At 40.5% G+C, this 25,276-nt stretch overlaps 1 protein-coding gene across 4 annotated transcripts in view; it reads left to right on the forward strand.

Annotated features, from left to right (window-relative positions):
- PTPN23 (protein tyrosine phosphatase non-receptor type 23) overlaps positions 1-25,276 on the forward strand; it is a 55,534-nt gene that overhangs the window by 17,175 nt on the left and 13,083 nt on the right. The window lies entirely within an intron of this gene.

Genomic DNA, 25,276 nt, shown 5'->3' on the forward strand with positions numbered 1-25,276 from the left:
TTACCATGAAGCTTTGATATAATGGTCTATATATACAGGACTGTTTCAAGTTGCTGATTTTTTAATTTCAAATACTTCTCTAATATCCTGCATTCACATGCCCCTCTTGATTGCTGGTTTTGATATATTTGTATGTAAATCATTTCCTATCTTTATTGTATATTTATCTTTATTGATAAGCTTTCTCATTCATAGTTTTCTTTTTTCTAGTTGTGGCCTTTTCTTTTCTGCCTAGATAGGTTCCTTTAGCATTTGTCGTAAAGCTGTTTGGTGATACTGAACTCTTTTAACTTTTGCTTGTCTATAAGGCTTTTGATGTGTCCCTCAAATCTGAACAAGAGCCTTGCTGGATAGAGTATTCTTGGTTGTAGATTTTGTGCTTTCATCACTTTAAATATATCGTGTCCTTCCCGTCTGGTATGCAGAGTTTCTGGTAAAAAATCAGCTAATAACCTTATGGGGATTGCCTTATATGTTACTTGTTGTTTTTTCCTAGTTGCTCTGTCTCTTTGTTTTCTGTCTTTAATTTTGACCAATTTGATTAATATATGTCTCAGCATGTTTTGCCTTGGACTTTTCTTATATGAGACTTGTTGTGACAAGGGGGGCAGACACCAGAAGTAAGAGAGGCTACAGCTCTATTACCTATAAAAAGGTCACCACACCAAAAACCTATAAAAATGAAAAGACAGAGAACTGTAATTTAGATGAGGGAGAAAGGAAAAACCCCAGAAAATCAGCTAAGCAATGAGGAGATTCTCAGCCTCCAGGAAAAAGACTTTAGACTGTCAATGCTGAAGATGATGCAAGACATTGGAAATAAACTGGAGGCAAAGATGGATAACTTACAGGAAGCACTAATTAAAGAGATGCAAGATATAAAACTTAAACAAGAAGAGATGCAAAATACAATAACTGAAATAAAAAACTCCCTAGAAGCAGCTAACAGCAGAATACAGGAGGCAGAAGAACAAATAAGCGAGGTGGAGGACAGATTAGAAGAAATTACGGATGCAGAACAGAAAAGAGAAAAAAGATTGAAAACAAATGAAGAGAGTCTCAGGGAACTCTGGGACAATGTTAAACGCACCAACATCCGTATTATAGGGGTGCCAGAAGAAGAGAGAGAGAAGGGGACAGAAAAAATATTCCAAGAGAAATAGCCAAAAATTTCCCTAACATGGGAAAGGAACCACTCACTCAAATCCAGGAGGCACAACGAGTACCATATAAAATAAACCCAAGGAGGAACACACCTAGACACACATTAAATCAAACTGACCAAAATTAAAGACAAAGAGAATATCTTGAAAGCAGCTAGGGAAAAGAAACAAGTAACATACAAAGGAACCCCAATAAGGTTCCTTTTTCAGCAGAAACTCTGCAGTCTAGAGGGGAGTGGCATGATATACTTAACATGATGAAAGGAAAAAACCTCCAACCAAGAATACTGTACCCAGCAAGGCTCTCATTCAGATTTGAAGGAGAAATAAAAACATTCTCAGATAAGCAAAAGCTGAGAGAATTCAGCAACACTAAACCAGCCCTACAACAAATACTAAAGGAACTTCTCTAGGCAGGAAAGAAAAGATCAGCAACAGGAAACAAAAATTCCACAAATGACAAGGCTCACCAGTAAAGGTATATACACAGTAGAGACTTGTTGTGCTTCCTGGAGTTGAGTGTTTCCTTTCCCATGTTACAGAAGTTTTCACTTATCTCTTCAGATATTTCTTCTGGCCATTTCTCATCTCCTTCTGGGACCCCTATAATGCTAATGCTAGTGCATTTAGTATTGTCCCAGAGGTTTTTTAGACTGTCCTTATTCCTTTTAACTTTTTTTCTTTATTCTGTTCCGTGTCAGTTATTTCCACCAGTCTTTCTTCCAGCTCACTTATTTATTCTTCTGCCTCAAGTATTCTGCTTTTGATTCCTTCTAGTTTTTCATTTCTGTTATTTTGTTCATTTCTGTTTGTTTTTTGAGTCTTTTATTTCTTTTTTTTTATTTCTTTGTTAAACATTTTTCAATCTGTACCTCTCCCACTCCCCAAGATCTTGGATCATCCCTATTATTATTACTCCTAAGTCTTTTTCATGTAGGTTGCCTATCTTCACTTCAGTTATTTTTTATTCTGAAATTTTTTATTATTCCTTTGTTCTTTGGCTAGCTTTCTGTGCTTGTCATCTTCTTTCTACAAGCTACAGGATTGTAGTCTCTCTTGCTTCTGTGTCTGCCTCCTGGTGAGAGAAGTTGATCTGGGGGCATACAGAGGCTTCTTGAGGGGAGGGATTGGTGTCTGTTCATTGATGGGTGGAGCTGTGTGTTGTCCCTCTGGTGAGCAGGACTGTGTCAAGTGGTGTAATCAGAGCTGGCTGTGTGCTTAGGATGACTTTAGGCAGCGTCTTTGCTGATAATTGGGGTTGTGTTCCTACCCTATTGGTTGTTTGGCCTGGGGCTTCTCAGCACTGGTGCCTGCAGGCTGTTGGGTGTGGCAAGATCTTTCCAATATGCCAGCCTCCAAGAGAGCTCATGGCAATGATTATTCCTTGAGGCCTCCACCTCAGTGTCCTGGCCCCACGATGAGCCACAGCTGATTTTTGCATCCCCTGGAAACCCTCCAAGACTCACAGGTAGGTCTGGCCCAGATTCTTATGGAGTCCCTGCTTTGCCCTGAGACAAGTGCACATGAAAGCATGTGTGTACCCACCAAGAATGAAGTCTCAGTTTTCCCCAGTCTGCTGGATTTCCTGCATTCAAGCCCCACTGGCCTTTAGTGCCAAATGCTCTGGGGGCTTCTCTTGCTAATGCCAGACCCCTAAGCTGGGGAACCTGATTTGAAGTTTGGAACTCTCATTCCTGTGCAGTACTGTGATGTAGTTATTTTCCAGTTTGTGGATTGCCCTCCTGGTGGGTATGGGATTAGCTCATATTACAAGAGCACCCTTCCTACCATCTTGTTGAGGCTTCTTGTCTTTGAGTGTAGGATATCGTTTTTGGTAGTTACCAGTGTATTTTGTTGATGGTTGTTCCGCAGTTAGTTATGATTTTGGCGTTTTCATGAGAAGAGGTGAGCTCAAGTCCTTCTATTCCACCATCTTGTGTGTTTTTAATGTGAACTTACCAAGTTTTACATGTAAATGTTTAAATTAGGTCCATGTCATCTTTTCCCTTTACAATATCTGCATTTCGATACACGGTTAGAAAACCTTTCTCACCCAAAATAGATGTAAACAGTCACTCATGTTCACCCTCTAGCACTTAAATGGTTCTGGTTTTTACTTAAATCTTTGTATGGCATTTATTCAAGTGCTTGATATGGAAGGGAAGGCTCAAACTTGTTCTCTAATTTTTCTGCTGTTGGCAAATCCTCTTATGTTGAACTCATATGTATTTTAGGTCTGCTCAGAATTTCCTCTAATTTTCCACCATCTATCTTCGTCTCCAGGCCCACATTTTTTTTCTCTTGCTTTTCGGGGCTGCACACATGGCATGTGGAAGTTCCCGGGCTAGGGGTGAATCAGAACTGTAGCTTCTGGCCTGTGCCACAGCCTCAGCAACACTGGATCCTTAGCCCGCTGAGTGAGGCCAGGGATCGAACCTGCATTCTTATGGATACTAGTCAGGTTCATTACTGCTGAGCCACAATGGGAACTCTCCACAATGTTTTAAGTATTATATCTACTGTACATTTTATTATCTGTTAAGACTAATTCCTGATAATTTTTCTTTTTTCAAGTTTTCCATGGTTATTCTCATGTGACTATTTCCCACTCTTTTTTAAAATTTTGAACATTTCTCAAGTGGACTTAGAAACTTTTTGTCATGTTACATAAAATAGTGTTGAAATTTTGTGAACTCATAATATTTACAGATATAATTAATATCTTTATGAGTTACTTTCCTCTGCATTTCTTCAGATTTTTTTTTCAGGCTTCTTTTTTTTTTTGTCTTTTGTCTTTTGTCGTTTTGTTGTTGTTGTTGCTATTTCTTGGGCCACTCCCGCGGCATATGGAGGTTCCCAGGCTAGGGGTTGAATCGGAGCTGTAGCCACCGGCCTACGCCAGAGCCGCAGCAACGCGGGATCCGAGCTGCGTCTGCAACCTACACCACAGCTCACGGCAACGCCGGATCCTTAAGCCACTGAGCAAGGGCAGGGACCGAACCCGCAACCTCGTGGTTCCTAGTCGGATTCGTTAACCACTGCGCCACGACGGGAACTCCATTTTCAGGCTTCTTGGTATGAGTTTTCTTCATGTAGACTTTGCACATATCTCATTAAACTTACATCTGGATTTTTTTTTCTTCTTTTTTGGCTGCCCTGTGGCATATGGAGTTCCCAGGTCAGGGATCAGATCCAAGCTACATTTGTGACCTGCGCTGCAGCGGCAGCTGTAGCAACACCAGATCCTTAACACACTTTGCTGAGTTGGGGATTGAACATGTGTCCCAGTGCTCCAGAGATGCTGCTGATCCCTTTGTGCCACAGTGGGAACTCGTGGATGTTTTTGTTCTTGTTGTTGCCATTATTGATTGTCCTTACTCCCCCCCTTACATTATATTTTTCGCCTATTATGGTTGGTGTAGAGAAAAGTAGTTGAGCAATTTATTGTGTTATTTCTCTCTTTTTTGGAAATTTTATTTTTATTGTTTATTTTTTATTTATTTTATTGGAGTATAGTTGACCCACCATGCTGTGTTAGCTTCAGGTGCACAGCACAGTGAATCAGTCACACATATACATATATTCTTTCCCTTTCAGATTCCCTTCCCATACATGCCACAGAGGATTGAGTCGATTTCCTGTCTTGCAAAATAGGTCCCTGTTACTCATCCATTCCATATATAGTCTGTGTCAGTCCCAATCTCCCACTTTATTCCTTTCCCCAATGTTTCCCCTTTGGTAACCATAAGTTTGGTTTCAGAATCTTTGAGTCTGTTTCTGTTTTGTGAACAAGTTCCCCTGTATTATTCTTTATTAGGTTCCACATATTAGTGATCTCATATGATATTTGTCTTTCTCTGTCTGACTCATCTCAGTGTGACAAAAATATTTTTTTTTTCTTGTTAGAGTCGCACCCTCAGCATATGGAAGTTCCCAGGCTAGGGGTAGAATCGGAGCTACAGCTGCCAGCTTATAGCACAGCCACAGCAATGCGGTATCTGAGCCACATCTGCGACCTACACCACGGCTCATGGCAATGCTGGATCCCTGACCCACTGAGTGAAGCCAGGAAATGAACCCACATCTTCATGAATACTAGTTGGATTTCTTTCCTCTGTGCCATGACAGGAACTCCCCTTGATATGATAATTTCCAGGTCCATCCATGTTGCTGCAGACAGCATCATTTCATTCTTTCTGTGGCTGAGCAAAACCCAGTTGTAAATTGTACTGTACCTCTCCATTCATTCCTCTGTCAGTGGACATCTAGCTTGCTTCCGTGTAATTCTTCTCTTTCTGACAGTCTTTCGGCTCATTTTCTTCGGTTTTCCAGGTATACAGTTTGTATGATGTACATGTAATGATTATTGCTTCTTTTCAATAGTTGTACTCCTTATTTTCTTTGCATTTGGCAGGCATTTCTAGAGCAACATGAATAATTGTGAGATTATCTATCCTTGATTTCATTCTGGTGCCTGAGGTATCAGCACTAAGCATAGTGATGGCTGTTGTGCTGGTTTGAGATGATTTGTTGCTGCATGTAGGGTGTGCAGTGGTGGTGGGCACCACAGTCTTCTTAGCTGCTCTCATCTCATGGGGACAGGAGTGTCTGCACTGTTACTCGCTTTGTTCTGATGAATTGACAGATAATAAAAACTGTAGAAAATCTGGAAAATAAGAGAAATAAATGAACAAAGCAACCATGCCCAGAGACATTCATTGTGATTGTACACATTTCCTTTTTTTTTTTTGAATAATTTCATTTATGTAATTTTATTTGTTTTAAAATTCTCTTTTGCATGTTTGGAGGGCAGTTAGTCTTGCTAACCATGTATTTCAGTTAATTTTGTGTAAAGCTAGTTGTGCCATATAAAGTGCCCATTTTATTGAATAACAATATAATAAAATACATGGTACAGATATTATAGTCCAAATGATTCAGTCTACATTGTTTTTCTGTCCTTTACTCATTGTCATGACTGTCAGTTATTATACAGTAGATAAGGGACCTGTGGGTTAGGAGAGAGTCAGATGTATTATATTTTATTATACGCTAATCTTACTCTAATCCCCAGTGTAGCTATCTCCTTTAAATGAGATTTTTTTTAAAATTTTTTATTATGGTTGATTGACAATGTTCTGTCCATTTCTGCTGTCCAGCAAAGTGACCCAGTTACACATAATACATATATTCTTTTTCTTACATTATCCTCCATCATTTTCTATCACAAATGATTGGATATAGTTCCCTCTGCTATATATAGCAGGATCTCATTGCTTATCTACTCCATATGCAGTAGTTTGCATCTACCTACCCCAAACTCCCAGTCCATCCCACTCCTCTTCCCCCTTGGCAATCACAGGTCTGTTCTCCATGTCCATGAGTTTCTTTTCTGTAGATAGGTTAATTTGTGCCATATATTAGATTCCAGATATAAGTGATACCATATGGTATTTGTCTTTTTCTTTCCAACTTACTTCACTTAGTATGAGAATCTCTAGTTCCATCCATGTTGCTGCAAATAGTATTATTTTGTTCCTTTTTTTTTTTTTTTAGGGCTGCACCCGTAGCATATGGAGGTTCCCAGGCTAGGGGTCTAATTAAAGCTGTTGCTGCCAGCCTACACCACAGCCACAGCAGCGCCAGATCCGAGGCACGTCTGCGACCTATACGATAGCTCACGGCAGCGCCAGATCTCCAACCCACTGAGCAAGGCCTGGGATTGAACCTGCAACTTCACGGTTCCTAATCAGATTCATGTCCATTGCGCCATGAATGGAACTCCATTTTGTTGTTTTTTAAATGGCTGAGTAGGATTCCAGTGTGTATATGTACCACATCTTCTTAATCCATTCATCTGTTGATGGACATTTAGGTTGTTTCCATGTCTTGGCTATTGTGAATAGTGTTCACATTTCCTTTTTATTTGAAAAGCCACAATTTAAAATAATATTGCCAAAGGTGCTAGTAGACTGAATCTCATTTTAATTGATAAAAGATTTGCTCAAGTTTTATAACTGTTTTTAACCTTTCTTCATCCGTACACCAAATGCTATTTCTATAACTGATATAATAAAAGTAATCTTTCCATTTTTTAAAAATAAAAATGACAGTATTAAATACTTTCAGCCTGAGCTCTTCCTTTATGCCATACCTAGAGCAAAGCTTGATCCCCAAACAAAGAGAACTGTGACCTCCTCATCTATTTTTTTTATATACTGGAGTTCCAGTCACACATTATTCATATGTTAACATTTATTGAACACTTTCTTATTGTAAGGTACTCTTTTTATTTTTTGGGCTGTGGTGTGCAGAGGCTTGATGTGGGATCTCTGTTTCCAGACTAGGATTTGTACCCAGGCCACAGCAGTGAAAGCACCAAGTCCTAACCACCACATCACTAGGGAACTCTCTCAGGTACCTAGGCACTTTAAATTCAGAAGTGAACTCAACAGTTTCTGTGGAGTTCTTTGAGATTGTAAGTAAAATTCCTTGAGCGGAAGGGCACTTGTGTGACAATAGTGCTATTAGGCCAAGTCTCCCATGGCTGGAAAGAGGGCTGGGGAATCAGATCCTGAAAATAAGATGCCCAGTGAATGTGTGGCTTCATGGGGGATCCAGTGATTGTTATGTGAGGGTAGTAGTTCCATTTGGCAGTCTTTCTTCCATTTCCATGTGACTTAGTGAATGCCCCCCTCATCCTCTTGAGGTAGCATAGTCCTACCCCAATCATCCACACCATGGTTCCATATATAGATACAGTTACTGGAGAAACAGGTGTGCAAATCATGATGTAGGCTCAATTCTGAAGCAAGAAACTATTTTGCTGCCTATAGCATTGTGAAAGAGGTGGACACAGTTTTATCAAGGCCAAGTGCCAGTTTGCCTATTTCACTTTTGAAGAATTTGCCCACACAACTGCATAGTGAAAGGTAAAGGAGTAGTGTATGAGTCCATTGTAGATCCTCTGGATGAATATATTATTCATAGATTTCTGGATTAGTTTGAAGTACTAATTCCTGAATGGCACAGAAAATGTTATGTATCCAAAATTAACAGGTCAGTTATGTACTAAAAACATTCACTAATACTACTGGGGTTTTTTGTTTGTTTTTCTTTTTTGGCCACCTCATGGCATATAGAGTTCCTGGGCCAGGGATCTAATCCAGGCTGGAATTGCAACCTATGCCACAGCTGTGGCATTGCCAGATCCTTAACCCATTGCACTGGGCTGAGGATCAGACCCTCGTCCCTGCTGCTGTAGAGACACCATCAATCCTGTTGCGAAATGGGAGGAACTCCAAATACTACTGGTTAATTGCAAGATGGCTGCATTGGTGTGCAGTCAGTGATAGACAAGAAATCGCTAAAAGCTTCTGATTTCTACAGCACATATTTATACCACTGGGCCTTCAGGTCAACCAAGCCAGTGCAGATTTCGACCCTCCAACTTTTAACGGAAACACAACGTGAAACGTGCTACTATACAACAGTGCAGAGAATAATTAGAAATAAAATATATTAAAATGTGCTATGTATTTGTAATTCGTTAGATGCTTTAGTCTTGTGGTTGGCCATCTTCTCCCTATATCTTCACATTGTTGTCCCTCTGCATGTCTGAGGACAGTAGTCATTGAGTTAGACCCACTTGTATGACCTCATTTCACTGTTAATACCACTTTAAGGATCTGTTTCCTAATACAGTCATATTCAGAGATGTTGGGGGTTAGGACTTCAAGATATGAATTGGCAAGGGAGGCACCATTCAGCCCATAACACCATATATTTGAGGTGTTTTTTTTTTTTTCCTGAGAGCTCCTTTTTACTCTGTTGGTCTACATGTCTGTCTTTGTGCAAGTATCACACCGTTTTGAATACTGTAGTTTTGTAATAGGTTTTGAAATCAGGAATTGTGTGATCTCCAATTTTGTTCTTCTTTTTCAAGATTGTTTTGGTTATTTGGGGGTCCCTTAAGATTCCATATGAATTTTTAGGATGGATTCTTCTTTTTTGGAAAAAAAAATGCCTTTGGGATTTTGATATGGATTGCATTGAATCCCTAAAAAGTAAATTCCAAAAAGGTATGTTAGTTCCATTGTGGCTCAGCAGGTTGAGAGCCTGAAATAATATATATGAGGATGCAGGTTTGATCCCTGGCCTCACTCAGTGGGTTAAAGATCCAGCGATGCTGCAAGCTGCAGCATAGTTTGTGGATGTGGCTTGGATTCAGAGTTGCTGTGGGTTGTAGTGTAGGCCTGAAGCTGCAGCTCCAGTTCAACCCCTAGCCTAGGCACTTGGATGTGCCAGAGGTGTGGCCATAAAAAGAAAATAAAAGAGAGAGAGAATGGGAGTTCCCGTCGTGGCGCAGTGGTTAACGAATCCGACTAGGAACCATGAGGTTGCGGGTTCGGTCCCTGCCCTTGCTCAGTGGGTTAATGATCCGGCGTTGCCATGAGCTGTGGTGTAGGTTGCAGACACGGCTCGGATCCCACGTTGCTGTGGCTCTGGCGTAGGCCAGTAGCTCCAGCTCCGATTGGACCCCTAGCCTGGGAACCTCCATATGCTGCGGGAGTGGCCCAAGAAATAGCAAAAACACACACACAAAAAAAAAGAGAGAGAGAATGTACGTTACTTTAGGGAGGCTTGCCACTTTATTTTTATTGTTATTGTTATTATTATTTGCTTTTTAGGGCCACACCTGCGGCATGTAGAAGTTCCCAGGCTAGGGGTTGAATTGTAGCTGCAGCTGCTGGCTTACTTCACAGCCACAGCAATGTGGGACCTGAGCTGTATGTGCAACCTATACCACATCTCATGGCAGCACTGGATCCTTATATCCACTGAGCAAGGCCAGGGATTGTATCCATGTCCTCATGGATACTAGTCAGGCTCTCTACCCCTGAGCCACAATGGGAATTCCAGGCTTGCCATTTTAAGATGTCTCTCCATTTATATTATGTCATTAATTTTTTAATTTTTTGTAGTTTTCTCTATGCAAATCTTCACCTTCTTGGTTAAGTTTATTTCTAAGAAATTTATTCTTTTTGATGATATTGTAAATGACATTTAAGATGTTTTCTTTGGAGTTCCCGTCGTGGCTCAGTAGTTAATGAATCCAACTAGGAACCATGAGGTTGCGGGTTTGATCCCTGGCCTTGCTCAGTGGGTTAAAGGATCTGGCGTTGCCATGAGCTGTGGTGTAGGTTGCAGACACAGCTCAGATCCCACGTTGCTGTGGCTCTGGTGTAGGTCGGTGGCTATAGCTCCAATTCGACCCCTAGCTGGGGAACCTCCATATGCCGCAGGAGTGGCCCAAGAAATGGCAAAAAGACAAAAAAATAAATAAATAAAATAAAATATTTTCTTTAATTGTGATTGTATAGAAACAACTGATTTTGTGTACTGGTTCTGTATCCTGCAACTTTGCTGAATTCATTTATTTATTCTAACTTTTTTGTACAATATCTAGGACTTTTGTACATATGAATTCATGTGTGTGAACAGAAATAATTTTTGGATGCCTTTTATTTCTTGTTTTTATCTGATTGCTCTGACTGGGACTTCCTGTTCTGTGGTAATGGAAGTGGTGGAAGTGGGCATCTTTGTCTTGTTCCTGATGTGAGAGGAAAAGTTCGTCTTTTGCCAATTTAGTGTAGTGTTAGCTGAGGACTTAAAATTTTTTTTTAAGTATAGTTGATTTAAAGTGTTAGCCAATTTCTGCTAACACTTAAAGTGACTCAGTCATACACACACACATACACACATTCTTTTTTTATATTATTTTCTATTGTGGTCTATCCCAGGTGATTGGATATAGTTCCCTGTGCTATACAGCAGGACCTTATTGTTTATCTATTCTAAATGTAATAATTTGTATCAATTAACTTCAAACTCCCAGTCCATCCCTCTATCTCCTCCCTTTCCCCTTGGAAGCCACAAGTCAGTTCTCCATGTCTGAGACTGTTTTTGTTCTGTAGATTGGTTCATTTTTGCCATACTTTAGATGCCATATATAAGTGATATCATATGGTATTTGTATTTCTCTTTCTGACATATTTCTCTTAGTACAATAATCTCTAGTTGCATCCATGTTACTGGAAATGGCACTATTTCGTTCTTTTTTATGCCTTAGTAGTGTTCCATTGTATATATGTACCACATCCTTTTTTCTGTCTTTTTTTTAGGGCCACACCTATGACATATGGAAGTTCCCAGGGTAGGGGTTGGATCAGAGTTGCAGCTGCAGCCTTATGTTGCAGCTTGTGGCAACACTGGATCCCTGGCCTCACTCAGTGAGAGCCCACTAGTCAGGTTCTTAATCCTTTAAGCCACAACAGGGCCTTCTATGCACCACATCTTTTTAATCCGTTCATCTTTTGATGGGCTTTTAGGTTGTTTCTGTGTCTTGGCTATTGTGAATACCACTGCTGTGAACATAGGGTTGCATGGATCTTTTTAAATTATGGTTTTCTCTGGATATATGCTCAGGATTGGGATTGTTGGATCACATAGTAATTCTATTTTTAATTTTCTGAGGAACCTTCACAGTATTTTCCATGGTTGTTGTACCAATTTATATTCCCACCGATAGTGTAGGAGGATCCACTTTTCTCCACACCCTCTCTAGCATTTGTTACTTGTGGACTTATTATTGATGGCCATTCTGACTGGTACCTCATTGTAGTTTTGATTTTCATTTCTTTAATAATTAGTGATGTTGACTATCTTTTCCTGTGCCTCCTGGCCACCTGTATGTCTTTTTGAGAAATGTTTATTAGGGTTTTTTGCCCATTTTTCAATTGAATTGTTTGTTTTGTTGTTGTTGAATGGTATAAGTTGTTTATATATTTTGGAGATGAGCCCCTTGTTGGTTGCATTGTTTGCAACTATTTTATCCCATTCTATAGGTTGTCTTTTTTTTTTTTTTATGGTTTCTTTGGCTAGGCAAAAGCTTATAAGTTTGATTAGAACTCATTTGTTTGTTTTAGTTTTTATTTCTATTGCCTTCAGAGACTATCCTATAAAAATTTATATGGTTTATGATGGAGGATGTTTTGCCTATGTTCTCTTCTAGGAGTTTTATGGTGTCATGTCTTATGTTTAAACTTTTAAGCCATTTTGAGTTTATTTTTGTGCATGGTGTGAGAGTGTATTCTAGTTTAATTGATTTACATGCAACTGTCCAGTTTTCCTAAGCCACAGCTTTCAGCAACACCAGATCCTTAACCCACTGAGCAAGGCCAGGGATTGAACCCACATCCTCATGGATACTAGTTGGGTTCTCATCCCGCTGAACCACAATGGGAACTCCATCGCATTTTATCTTCTTGTCTATTTTGTCAAAAATTAATTGACTGTAGGTATCTGGGGATCTAGGGGATTTTTTTTGTTCATTTGTTTTCTTTTTAGAGCTGCACTGAGGTATATGGAATTCCCAGGCTAGGGTTCTAATCAGGGCTGCAACTGAAGACCTGTGTCTCAGCCACAGCAGCGCTGGATCTGAGCCACATCTGTGATTTACACCACAGCTTGCAGCAACACTGGATTCTTCACCCACTGAGCGAGGCCAGGGATTGAACTCACATCCTCACAGAGACCACATTGGATTCTTAACCTGCTGAGCCACAGTGGGAACTCTGGTATCTGAGTTTATTTTTAGGCTCTCCCTTCTGTTGCATCGATGCATACATCTGTTTCGTGCTGTTTTTTGTGGCTTTGTTTGTTTATTTATTTATTTATTTTGCTTTTTAGGGCCACACCCAGAGCATATGGAGGTTTGCAGGTTAGCGGTCAAATTGGAGCTACAGATACTGGCCTGTGCCACTGCCACAGCAACTCAGAATCCAAGCCATGTCTGCAACTTACACCCCAGCTCATGGCAATGCCTGATCCTTAACCCACTGAGTGAGGCCAGGGATTGCACCTACAAACTCATGGTTACTAGTCAGATCTGTTTCTGCTGTGCCACAGCAGGAACTCCTGTGTTTTTTAAGTTTTTATTTTTTGGCTGCACCTGTGGTGTGTGGAAGTTCCCAGGCCAGGAATCTGAGGTGTGCCACAGTCATGACCTGTGCCACAGTTGCAGCAACGCTAGATCCTTAACCTACTGAGCCACACGGGAACTTCTCCTACTCCAGTGTTTTGATTACTGTAGCTTTGTAATACTGTCTGAAGTCTGGGAGAGTTATGCCTCCTGCTTTGTGCTGTTTTTGTTTTGTGGTGTTTTTTTTAATCCCCCCTAAGGATTGCTTTGGCAGTTCTGGTTCTTTTATGATTCTGTATGAATTTTTGGATTTTTGTTCTAGTTCTGTGAAAAATGTCATGGGTAATTTGACAGGGATTGCATTAAACTTGTAGATTGCTTTGGGTAGTATGGTCTTTTTAACAATATTAATTCTTCCAGTCTAGGAGCATGGGATATCTTTCCATTTCTTTGAATCCTCCTTAATTTCCTTTATTAATGTTTTATAGTTCTCAGAGTATAAGTCTTTCACTTCCTTGATCAGGTTTATTACTGTGTAGGTTTTTTTTGGTTTTTTTGATGTGATTTTAAAAGTGGTATTTTGGTTTTGTTTTTGTTTTTGGTCCTTTGTCTTCATAGGGCCGCACCTGCGGCATATGGAGGTTCCCAGGCTAGGGATCCAATCAGAGCTATTGCTGCCAGCCTATGCCACAGCCACAGCAACGCCAGATCCCTACCCACTGATCGAGGCCAGGAATCAAACCTGCAACCTCATGGTTCCCAGTCAGGTTCATTTCCACTGTGCCACGATGGGAACTCCTAAAAGTTTTTTTTTTTTTTTTTTTAATATTCTCCTTCTCATGTTTCTTTGTTAGTTTACTGAAATGCAACCAATTTCTGAATGTTAGATACAGAAACCTGTATCCTGTTACTTTGCTGAATTTGTTTATCAGATTGAGTAGTTTTTGTGTGGAGTCCTTAGGGTTTTCTATGTATAATATGTTATCTTCATATAGTGACAGTTTTTATCTCTTCTCCAGTTTGTACACATGTTATTTCTTTTTTTTTCCTTTTCTTTTTTTGTCTGCTAGGGCTAGGACGTGCAATACTATGTTGAATAAAAGTGGTGAGAGTGGACATCCTTGAATTTTTCCCAATTTTAGCAGGATGGCTTTCAGGCTTTTCTCCATTGAGTACTATATTGGTTGTAGGTTTGTCATAAATGGCATTTATTATGTTGAGATATGTTCCCTCTACACCCATTTTAGTAAGAGTTTTATCATGAATGCATTTCGATGTTGTCAAATGCTGTTTTCTGCATCTATTGAGATGATCATGTAGTTTTTGACTTTTCTTTTGTCATTGTGGTATATTACATGGGTTGATTTGCATATGTTGAACTATTCTTTTGAACTTGGGATAAATCCCACTTGGTTGTGGTATATGACCTTTTTTATGTGTTGTTGGATTCAATTTGCTGTAATTGTATTGAGAATTTTTGCATCATACTATATTCATCAAAAATATTGGCCTATAATTTTCTTTTTTGGTAGTATCTTTGGTTTTGGTATTCAGGTGCTAGTGGCTTCATAGAATGTCTTCAGGAGTGTTCTTCAGTCTTTTAGAAGAATTTAAGAAGTTTCCATATAAGTTGTTCTTCATATGTTTGGTAGAAATCACCTTTGAAGCCAGCTGGTCCTGGACTTTTGTTTGTAGAGACTTTTTTTTTTAAATTACATATTTGATTTCATTTCTAATGATCTGTTTGTTCAGGTGATCTCTTCTTGATTTAGTTTTGGTGGTCTGTATGTTTCTAGAAGGTTGTCTGTTTCTTCTAGGTTGTCAAATTTGTTGGCATGTAATTGTTCATAGTATTCCCTCTCTCTCTCTCTTTTTAACTTTTGCAGTATCCATTGAGATTTTTCCTTTTTCGTTCCTTATTTTATTTGCTTTCTCTCTCTCCTTGACAAGCCTAGCCAGAGATTTGTCAATTTTGTTTACCCTTTCCAGAGAATCAACTCTTGGTTTTATTGACTTTTTTCTATATTTTTAAGTCTCTATTTTATTTCCTGTGATCTTTATGATTTCCTTCCTTCTGTTGTCTTTAGGTTTTGTTTATCATTCTTTTTCTACTTCTTTTAGGTGGTAGGTTAGGTTGTTGATTTGAGATTTTTCTGTTTTTTTTTTTTTTTTTTTTAAAGGCCTGTATCACTATGAACTTCCCTCTCAGAACTACTTTGCAGCATCCCATGGATTTTTGTATAGTTGTGTTTTTGAGATATTTTTTAATTTCCTTTTTAATTTCCTCATTGACACATTGGTTTTTTAGTAACATGTTGTTTATTCTCCATATAGTCAGTTTTTTCTCATTTCTTTTTTGGTCTTTTTGCCTTTTCTAGGGCTGTTCCCACAGCACATGGAGGTTCCCAGGCTAGGGGTCTAATCGGAGCTGGAGCCACCGGCCTACGCCAGAGCCACAGCAATGCCAGATCCGAGCCACGTCTGCAACCTACGCCACAGCTCATGGCAACGCCAGATCCTTTAACCCACTGAGCAAGGCCAGCGATCAAACCCGCAACCTCATGGTTCTTAGTTGGATTCGTTAACCACTGAGCCACGACGGGAACTCCAGTTTTTTCTCATTTCTTTTCCTGTGGTTTATTTCTAGTTTTATGCTATTGTGGTCAGACAAGATACTTGAAGTAATTTCTGTACTCTTAAATGTGTTGAGACTAGTTTTGTCCCCCAGTGTGTGGTCAGTACTAGAGACTGTCCCATGCGCACTTGAGAAGATGGGTATTCTGGGGAGGGGGAGGGGGTTGGATATAATATCCTGAAAATATGAATTAACTCTAATTGTTCTATTGAGTCATTTAGGATATCTATTGCCTTGTTAATTTATTGTCCAGAAGATCTGTCCATTCATTGATGTGAGTAGGGTGTTAAATTCTTTTACTATTATTGTACCCTCATCAGTTTCTCCTTTTATGTCTTTGGGTATTACTATACTAGGTGCATATATGTTGACAGTGAGTATAATATCCTTTTCTTGAATTGATCCTTTTATCCTTAGTGCCCTTCTTTATCTTTCTTTATAACCTTTGTTTTAAAGTATATTTTTTCTGATATGAGTATTGTGTCTCCTGCTTTCTTGTCATTTCCATTTGCATAAAATATCTTTTTCCAGCCCCTCAGTTTCAGTCTGTGTTTGTCCTTTGCCCTGTGATGGGTCTCTTGTAGGCAGCATATTGTAGACTTTTTTTTTTAAAATCCATTCTGCCACTCTGTGTCTTTTTTTTGCTATTTGTTGGGCCGCTCCCGCAGCATATGGAGGTTCCCAGGCTAGGGGTCGAATCGGAGCTGGAGCCACCGGCCTACGCCAGAGCCACAGCAACACGGGATCCGAGCCACGTCTGCAACCTACACCACAGCTCACGGCAACGCCGGATCCTTAACCCACTGAGCAAGGGCAGGGACCAAACCCGCAACCTCATGGTTCCTAGTCGGATTCGTTAACCACTGCATCACGATGGGAACTCCCACTCTGTGTCTTTTGATTAGAGTGTTCAGTCTGTTGACATTTAAGGTAATTATTAATAGATATATTTTTATTGCCATTTTAAACCTTGTTTTCGAGTTGATTCTATGTTTCTCCTTTGTTCCTTTCTTTTTCTTTTTGTGGTTGGATGATATCCTTTTATTTTATGCTTTTGTCCTCTTCTTGGCTTTTGTGAATGTATTGTTCATTTTTGATATATATTTGCTCTATTTCTAAATATCTTAACACCTTCCTATATCTGCTTCCTTTAACCATAGAGTTTCACACGTTCTAAAATAAGTCTAGATTTTTTTTTTTACTTTCCTTCCTGACATTTTATGATATCAGTGTCCTTTTTTACATCTTCATGTTTATCCTTTTACTGTTCTTTGTGTTCATCATTGCTTTCACAAATAGGTTTTTTTGTATTTTGGTTTTTTTCCTTTTGATCTTTATAGTGGCTTATTTAAATGATTACTTTTCAATTGTCATTTCCTCCATCCTGTATCATCTTACTTTTTCTAATTTAGAAAAGGCCTTTTAATATTACTTTCAGGATAGGTTTAGTATTTATGTATTCTTTTAGTTTTTGTTTGAGAAATTCTTTATTTCTTCTATTTTAAATGATGATCTTGCTGTGTAGGGTATTCTAGGTTGCAGATTTTTCCCTTTTACAACTTTGAACACATCTTGCCACTCTTTTCTAGCCTATAGTGTTTCTGTAGAGAAGTCAGCTGATAGCTTTGGGGGTTCACTTGAAATTCACTCTTTATTTTTTTCTTGCTACATCCAGAATCCTCTCCTCTCCTTGTTTTTTATTTTCTTCCTTTTTTTGGGGGGGGGGGGTGGGGGCTGCACCTGGGACATTTAGAAGTGTCTGGGCCAGGGATGGAATCCAAGCTGAGGCTGTGACCTGTACCACAGCTCCGGCAGTCCTGGATCCTTAACCCACTCTGCTGGGCCAGGGGTTGAACCCATGCCTTAGCAGCAATCTGAGCTGCTCTAGAGACAGCACTGGATGCTTAACCCACTGCTGCACAGCAGGAACTCCTCTTTAATTTATGCCATTTTATCATAGTATGTCTCGATGTAGGTCTGTTTGGGTTCATCTTGTTTGGGACCCTGTGTGCTTCCTGTATCTGGATATGTGTTTCCTTCTAAATATTTGAAAAATTTTCAGCCATAATTTCTTTTTTTTTAATTTTTAAAAATTGTTATTTCCCCAACAAATTTTTTTTCTTCTGTATAGCATGGTGACCCATTGACACATACATGTATACATTCTTTTTTCTCCCATTATCATGCTCCATCATAAGTGACTAGACATAGTTCTCAGTGCTACGCAGCAGGGTCATAATTTCTTCAAATACATTTTCAGACCTCTTTTTATTCTTCTGGGATCCCTATTATGTGTAGATTGGCATACTTTGTATTGTCCCATAGATCTCTTAAGTTGTTTTCGTTTTTTTCATGTGGCTGTCTGTTGTCTTGATTGGGTAATTTCCATTCTTCTGTCTTTTAAGCCACTTATTTGTTCCTCTGCATTATTTATTCTGCCATTCAATGTCTTTTGATCAGCTTTTGTCTTGGCAAATGAATTTTCTGATTTTTCTTGTCTCCTTATGGTTTCTAGTTGTTTTTAAGGTAATCTGCATTCCTGTTGATAGAATTTTTTTTTTTTTTTTTTGCTTTTTAGCGGCCACATCTGAGGCATATGGAAGTTCCCAGGCTAGGGATCAAATCGGAGCTGCAGCTGCCTGCCACAGCCACAGCCACAGCAATGAAGGATCCAAGCTGCATTTGTGACCCACACCACAGCTCACAGCAACATGGGATCCCCAACCCACTGAGTGAGGCCAGGGATCAAACCTGCATCCTCATGGATGCTAGTCGGATTCGTTTCTGCTGCACCACTGCAGGAACTCCTTGATAGCCATTCTTAATTTCCTGAGTATTTTCATTACCTTCCTTTTTGATCTCAGTGTCCTTTAGACTACAGAGGTCTGTCTCATTGTTTGCTTCTTCAGAGGAATTCTCTTCCTTTAACTGGGAATGGTTTCTGTACATCATTTTTGCTTATATTTTTCTTACTCTAAGTTTAGGGGAAACAGTTATCTACTGTAGTCATGGAGGACTGTTTATATGCAGAAGCATCCCTGGGTGGTGACTTGTGTGCTTTTACTTTTTTTTTTTTTTGGCCTTAAGTCTTTTTGGTTTGGATGCTTGCTCTCTCTTTTCTTAATGTGTGCAGGCTGTTATCTCCTTGATAGGGGATGTGCAGGTGCATGGCCTGCCCATGCTTCTAGGAAGGTGGGAGAAGTGGGCATTGCCTGCAGGCAGCACCTGGTTGCTGAGCCCTTGGCAGTGATCCATGGTGAGGTGGGGGTGGTGGTGGGCTACACCTGGTTGCAGGGCCCTCAGCAGTGGCAATGACCTCTAGGCAGGTTGGGTTGGTGCCTGGAGCCCTTGGCAGCAGCAATGGTGAAGTGTGTGCATTCTCAAGGAGGTGGGGCGACAGGTGGCACTCACTTGCATGGCCCTCTGGGGTTGCAATCCCTGGGGTGACTTGGGCAGTAGGTGATGCTTGGTCATGGGACTTTCATTGGTGGTGAGCCTCACCCACCTCTGGAGTCTGAGATGTCTGTGGCCATTTTGCACTTGCCCCTGAAGCTGGCACAAGAGGTGTCCTGCAGCCTTAGAACCTGGGTGTACAGAAAAGGAAGTTCCTGTGGTGGTCCTGCTCCCCCACTCTCTCACACTCCCCACTTGGTGGGCCTAGGCCTCCTCCCACACTCCTCCAGTTATGCTGTACTACTTCCTAGCCGCCTCAGCGGCTCTTCCTGGAACTGACCTCTGAATCTTGAGTCTCAGAACCCCACCTTTCCCCAAGTAGCTCAGGCTTTGGTGTCCAGGCCGGTGGTAACGATGGTCTGTGTGCATTTCTATCTGCTTTTCCCTCTTCAGTCTGGCTGTTGCACTTTTCTCTGAGGCTTTGAGGTTCCCTCTCCCTCCTGTCTGATCTCCCTCTCAATTAGGTGGCCTCTCAGAGTACACATTTTTCTCTTTCACAGGTTCCTCTTAGGAGTGCTGGTCCCATCCTGATACCTTTTTTTTTTTTTTTTTTCCCTCTTCTCTCTCGCTCTCGTTTTTCTTTTTGTCCTACCCAGTTATGTGGAGGTTTTCTTTCCTTTTAGGGAAGTCTGAGGTCTTCTGCCAGCATTCAGTAGATGTTCTTTGAGAATAATTCTACATGTAGATTTTTTTCATTTTTTTGGAAGTGTTTGTGGGAGAAGGTGAGCGACATGGCCTCCTTTTCTGTAATCTTGATCCCCAATCAGGGTTTTTAATATATAGCCTTTATTGTGTTGAAGTGGGGTATTTTAGGTGGCTTTTTATGTGCTTTTTTTTTTTTAGGGCCGCACCCGCAGCATATGGAGTTTCCCAGGCTAGGTGTTGAATCGGAGCTACAGCTGCCAGCCTACACCACAGCCACAGGAACGCAAGATTCAAGTTGTGTCTGTGACCCATACCACAGCTCACAGCAATGCCAGATCCTTAACCCACCAAGCAAGGCCAAGGATCAAACCTGCAACCTCATGGTTACTAGTCTCATTCAGTTCTGCTGTGCCACAATGGGAACTCCTCTAGTGGCTTTTAAAGAAGGTAACATTGTTCTTAAGGGGAAGAGAAAATTGTTAAAAAGGTGAATTATCACATTTGATACTTTTTTTTTTTTTAGTGAGTCAGGAACTTTGTTTTATTTTTCTCTTTCAAGCCCACCCTCAGCATATGGAAGTTCCCAGGCTGGGGATTGAACTGGTGCCTCCACAGAGACAAACCAGGTGATTAACCCACAGTGGGAACTTTGCCACTCTGTTCTAAAAGTAGTTAAAAACAACTTGAATAAAAAATGTTTTTTTCTTTTTAGGGCAGCACTTGCAGCATATAGAAGTTCCTGGGCTAGGGGACAAATCCAAGTTGCAGCTGCCAGCCTGTGCCACAGCCACACCGGATCCAAGCTACATTTGCAACCTACACCAGTTTACAGCAACACTGGATCCTTAACCCACTGAGCAAGACCAGGGATTGAACCTTCGTCCTCGTAGATACTAGTCAGATTCATTACCACTGAGCCACAATGGGAACTCCAACAAAGGAAGATTTTAAATAAAAATTTTTATTTATAATTTCAAAATGTAGGAGAGTATATCTTCCTCCCAAAGCAGGGATAATTAATTGGTATGTTTATATATGTAAAGAGATAGTCTATGTAAATTTAATTTTTAAAAATGTATTGATCTCTTAGATCAGTAGAAAACAAAATTATTTATCACTGTGGTTATAGTAATATTATCTTTTATAATTACTCACACATGACATCTTTATTCATATGGCTTCAAGTTACTATAAGTGTCCTATCATTTCAGTTTACAGGACTCCTTTTAGCATTTCTTCCAGGGCAGTTCTAGTGATGATGAATTCCCTCAGCTATTGTTTAGCTGGGAATGTCTTGGTTTCTCCACAGTTTTGAAGAATATCTCCTCAGTTTTGCCAGATATGGGATTTTTGGTTGCCATTTTTTTTCTTTTAGCACTTGGAATATATCAACCTACTGCCTTCTAATCCCCAAAGTTTCTTTTCTTTTCTTTCTGTTTTTTTTTTTTTTTTTGCTTTTTAGGGCCACACCTGTGGCATATAGAGGTTCCGAGGCTAGGGGTCCAGTAGGAGCCACAGCTGCCAGCCTACACCACAGCCACAGCCACGTCATATCCGCATCTGTGATCTACACCACAGCTCACGGCAATGCCAGATCCTGGACCCACTGAGTAAGGCCAGGGATCAAACCCGCAACTTCATGGTTCCTAGTTGGATTTGTTTCTGTTGCGCCACGACAGGAACTCCTCTCCAGAGTTTCTTATGAGAGATCTGCTGATAATCCTATTGAGGATCCGTTACATTTGGTGAATCATTTCTGTTGTGTTGCTTTCCGTATTTTCTCTCTCTTTCAACAGTTTTGTTATAATGTGTCTTGGGTATGGGTCTCTGAGTTTATTCTACTTGGAATTTGCTAAGCTCCTTGGATGTTCTTATTCATGTCTTAATCAAATTTGGGAATTTTTTTGCCATTATTTCTTCCCATCTTTTTTTCTCTGCCCCTTTTTCTCTCTCTGGAGACTTCCACAGTGTGTTTGAAGATCTCCTTGATGGTGTCTCACAGGTCTGTTATGCTCTGTTCACTTCGCTGTTTTTTCTGTCTATTCCTTAGACTTGATCATTTGAATTGTCCTGTCTGATTTCACTGATTCTTCCATCTGTCTGCTCAAATTTACCTTTCAGTCTCTCTAGTGAATTTTTCATTTCAGTTATTGTACTTTGCAACTTCAGAATTTCTTTCCTTTTTGTTTTCTCTTTGTTTATAGTTCCATTTTGTTTCCTATGTTGTTTTCTTGACTTTCTCCACATTTTCCTTTTGTTTTTTGAGTATCTTTAAAATAGTTGTTTTAAAGTCTTTGTCTGGTAGACCTGTCATCACATCTTTTTCAGGGACAGTTTTTTTTTTTTGTTTTTTTTTTCCCTTGGAGCAAGTCCTATTTTCCTATTTCTTTATATGCCTTGCATTTTTTTTTTGGTTGTTGTTGCTTTTCAAAATTGGACATTTGAATCTCCTGCTTTCTCCAGGATTTGCTAGGGTTTTTTTTGTTTGTTTTGAGTGTTGTAGCCTAAAGTCTTCTTAGGTCTTTTCTGAACCTTTGCCTTCCACTGTGTATGCATGATGACTTTCTAACATCTACTCTGCATGTGGTTGCTTTTGAATGTAGTAGTCTTCAATGTCTGGCTCCCAAAAGGGACAAAGAGGAGACACACTGGTGCTTTAAATCCCTTCGAAGTCACTTTAGCTACAAGGAGAGTGCAACAGTGGAGGGAGATGCATTGACAATGTTTGCTTTCCTCTTTGCACCTCTGAGATCAGAAACAGCCATCATGGAATTAATCTTTGACAAAGGAAGCCAGAACATAAAATGGGGAAAAGACAGTCTATTCAGCAAGAATTTCTGGGAAACCTGCACAGCTGCATACAAATCAATGAAATTAGAACACACTCTCACACCATGCACAAAAATAAACTCAAAATGGCTGCAAGACTTAAATATAAGACAAGATACCATCAAACTCCTGGAAGAGAACATAGGCAAAACATTCTCTGACATCAACCTTATGAATATTTTCTCAGGTCAGTCTCCCAAAGCAACAGAAATAAAAGCAAAAATAAGCCAGTGGGACCTAATCAAGCTGACAAGCTTTTGCACAGCAAAGGAAACCCAAAAGAAAACAAAAAGACAACTTACAGAATGGGAGAAAATAGTTTCAAATGATGCAACAGACAGGGGCTTAATCTCTAGAATATATAAGCAACTTATACAACTCAACCTCAAAAAAGCCAACAACCCAGTGGGAAAATGGGCGAAAGACCTGAATAGACCATTCTCCAAGGAAGATATGCAGATGGCCAACAAGCACATGAAAAAATGCTCAACATCCCTGATTATTGGAGAAATGCAAATCAGAACTACTATGAGGTACCACCTCACAACAGTAAGAGTGGCCATCATTAATAAGTCCACAAATAACAAGTGCTGGAGGGGATGTGGAGAAAAGGGAACCCTCCTGCACTGTTGGTGGGAGTGTAAACTGGTACAGCCACTATGGAGAACACAGTATGGAGGTACCTTAGAAATCTATACATAGAATTACCATATGACCCAGCAATCCCACTATTGGGCATATATCTGGACAAAACTTTCATTAAAAAAGACACATGCGGAGTTCCCGTCGTGGCGCAGTGGTTAACGAATCCGACTAGGAACCATGAGGTTGCGGGTTCGGTCCCTGCCCTTGCTCAGTGGGTTGATGATCCGGCGTTGCCGTGAGCTGTGGTGTAGGTTGCAGACGTGGCTCGGATCCTGCGTTGCTGTGGCTCTGGTATAGGCCGGTGGCTACAGCTCCGATTAGACCCCTAGCCTGGGAACCTCCATATGCCGCGGGAGTGGCCCAAGAAATAGCAACAACAACAACAAAAAAAGACAAAAGACAAAAAAAAAAGACACATGCACCTGCATGTTCATTGCATTTCTATTCACAGTAGCCAAGACATGAAAACAACCTATATGTCCATTAACAGATGACTGGATTAGGAAAATTCGGTATATATACACAATGGAATACTACTCAGCCATAAAAAAGAACAAAATAATGCCATTTGCAGCAACATGGATGGAACTAGAGACTCATACTGAGTGAAATAAATCAGAAAGAGATAGACAAATACCATATGATATCACTCATATCTGGTATCTAGTATACAGCGCAAATGAACCTTTCCACAGAAAACAAACTCATGGACTTGGAGAATAGACTTGTGGCTGCCAAGGGGGGGGAGGGGGAGGGAGTAGGAGGGATTGGGAGCTTGGGGTTAACAGATGCAAACTATTGCTCTTGGAATGGATTAACAAGGAGATCCTGCTGTGTAGCACTGAGAACTATGTCTAGATACTTAAAATGCAGCATGATAGTGGGAGAAAAAATTATGTATGCATGTATGTGTAACTGGCTCCCCATGCTGTATAGTGGGGAAAAAAAAAAGTGTGTTGGGGGAAATAACAATAAAAAATAAATTTAAAAAAAGCAGCAGCCATCAGCTGCAATCAGAGCACAGATCTCTGATATTTAGAGGACAGAGTCCTTGTTGCTCATCTGGCTCCCACAGGCTGTGTGCAAGCGCCACCAGGAACACATGCAAGGCTGCCTTCACAGGGCAGAGTGCTGGGTAGCTGCTACTGTGCTAAGAGCTGAAAATTCAACACAATTTACCATCCAAGCCTTTCTCTGCAAGTTTACAAGTCCTTAGGAGGTAGTTACATCAGACAGATTGTGCCAGTGCAGTTGTTGTCTTGGTGGGAAAACAGATTTCTGGTGCTTCCTATCCTGCCACCTTCCCAGAATACCCCTCATAAATTAACTTTTTTAGGGGGCACCCTGTGGCATGTGGAAGTTCCCAGGTCAGTGATTGAACCTGCGCCACAGCAGTGACCCAAGCCACTGCAGTGACCATGCTGGATCCTTAACCTACTGTGCCACAAGGGAATTTCACAAAGTAATCTTTTTTTTTTTTTTTTGTCTTTTTTAGGCCACACATTTGGCATGTGGAAGTTCTCAGGCTAGGGGCCAAATTGGAGCTGCAGCTGCCAGCCTGTACAACAGCCACAGCAACACTGGATACTTAACCTACTGAGCAAGGCAAGAGATTGAACCTGCAACCTCCTGGATACTAGTCAGATTTGTTACCGCGGAGCCACAATGGGAAATCCCATAAATTAACTTTTTTTTTTTTTTTTTTGTCTTTCTGCCATTTCTTGGGCCACTCCCGCGGCATATGGAGGTTCCCAGGCTAGGGGTCGAATTGGAGCTGTAGCTGCTGGCCTACGCCACAGCCACAGCAATGCCGGGTCTGAGCCACGTCTGGAACCTACACCACAGCTCACAGCAACGCTGGATCCTTAACCCACTGAGCAAGGCCAGGGATTGAACCCACAGCCCCGTGGTTCCTAGTCGGAT

Source organism: Phacochoerus africanus, chromosome 1 (genome assembly GCF_016906955.1).
Source record: "Phacochoerus africanus isolate WHEZ1 chromosome 1, ROS_Pafr_v1, whole genome shotgun sequence".
Lineage (NCBI taxonomy): Eukaryota > Metazoa > Chordata > Mammalia > Artiodactyla > Suidae > Phacochoerus > Phacochoerus africanus.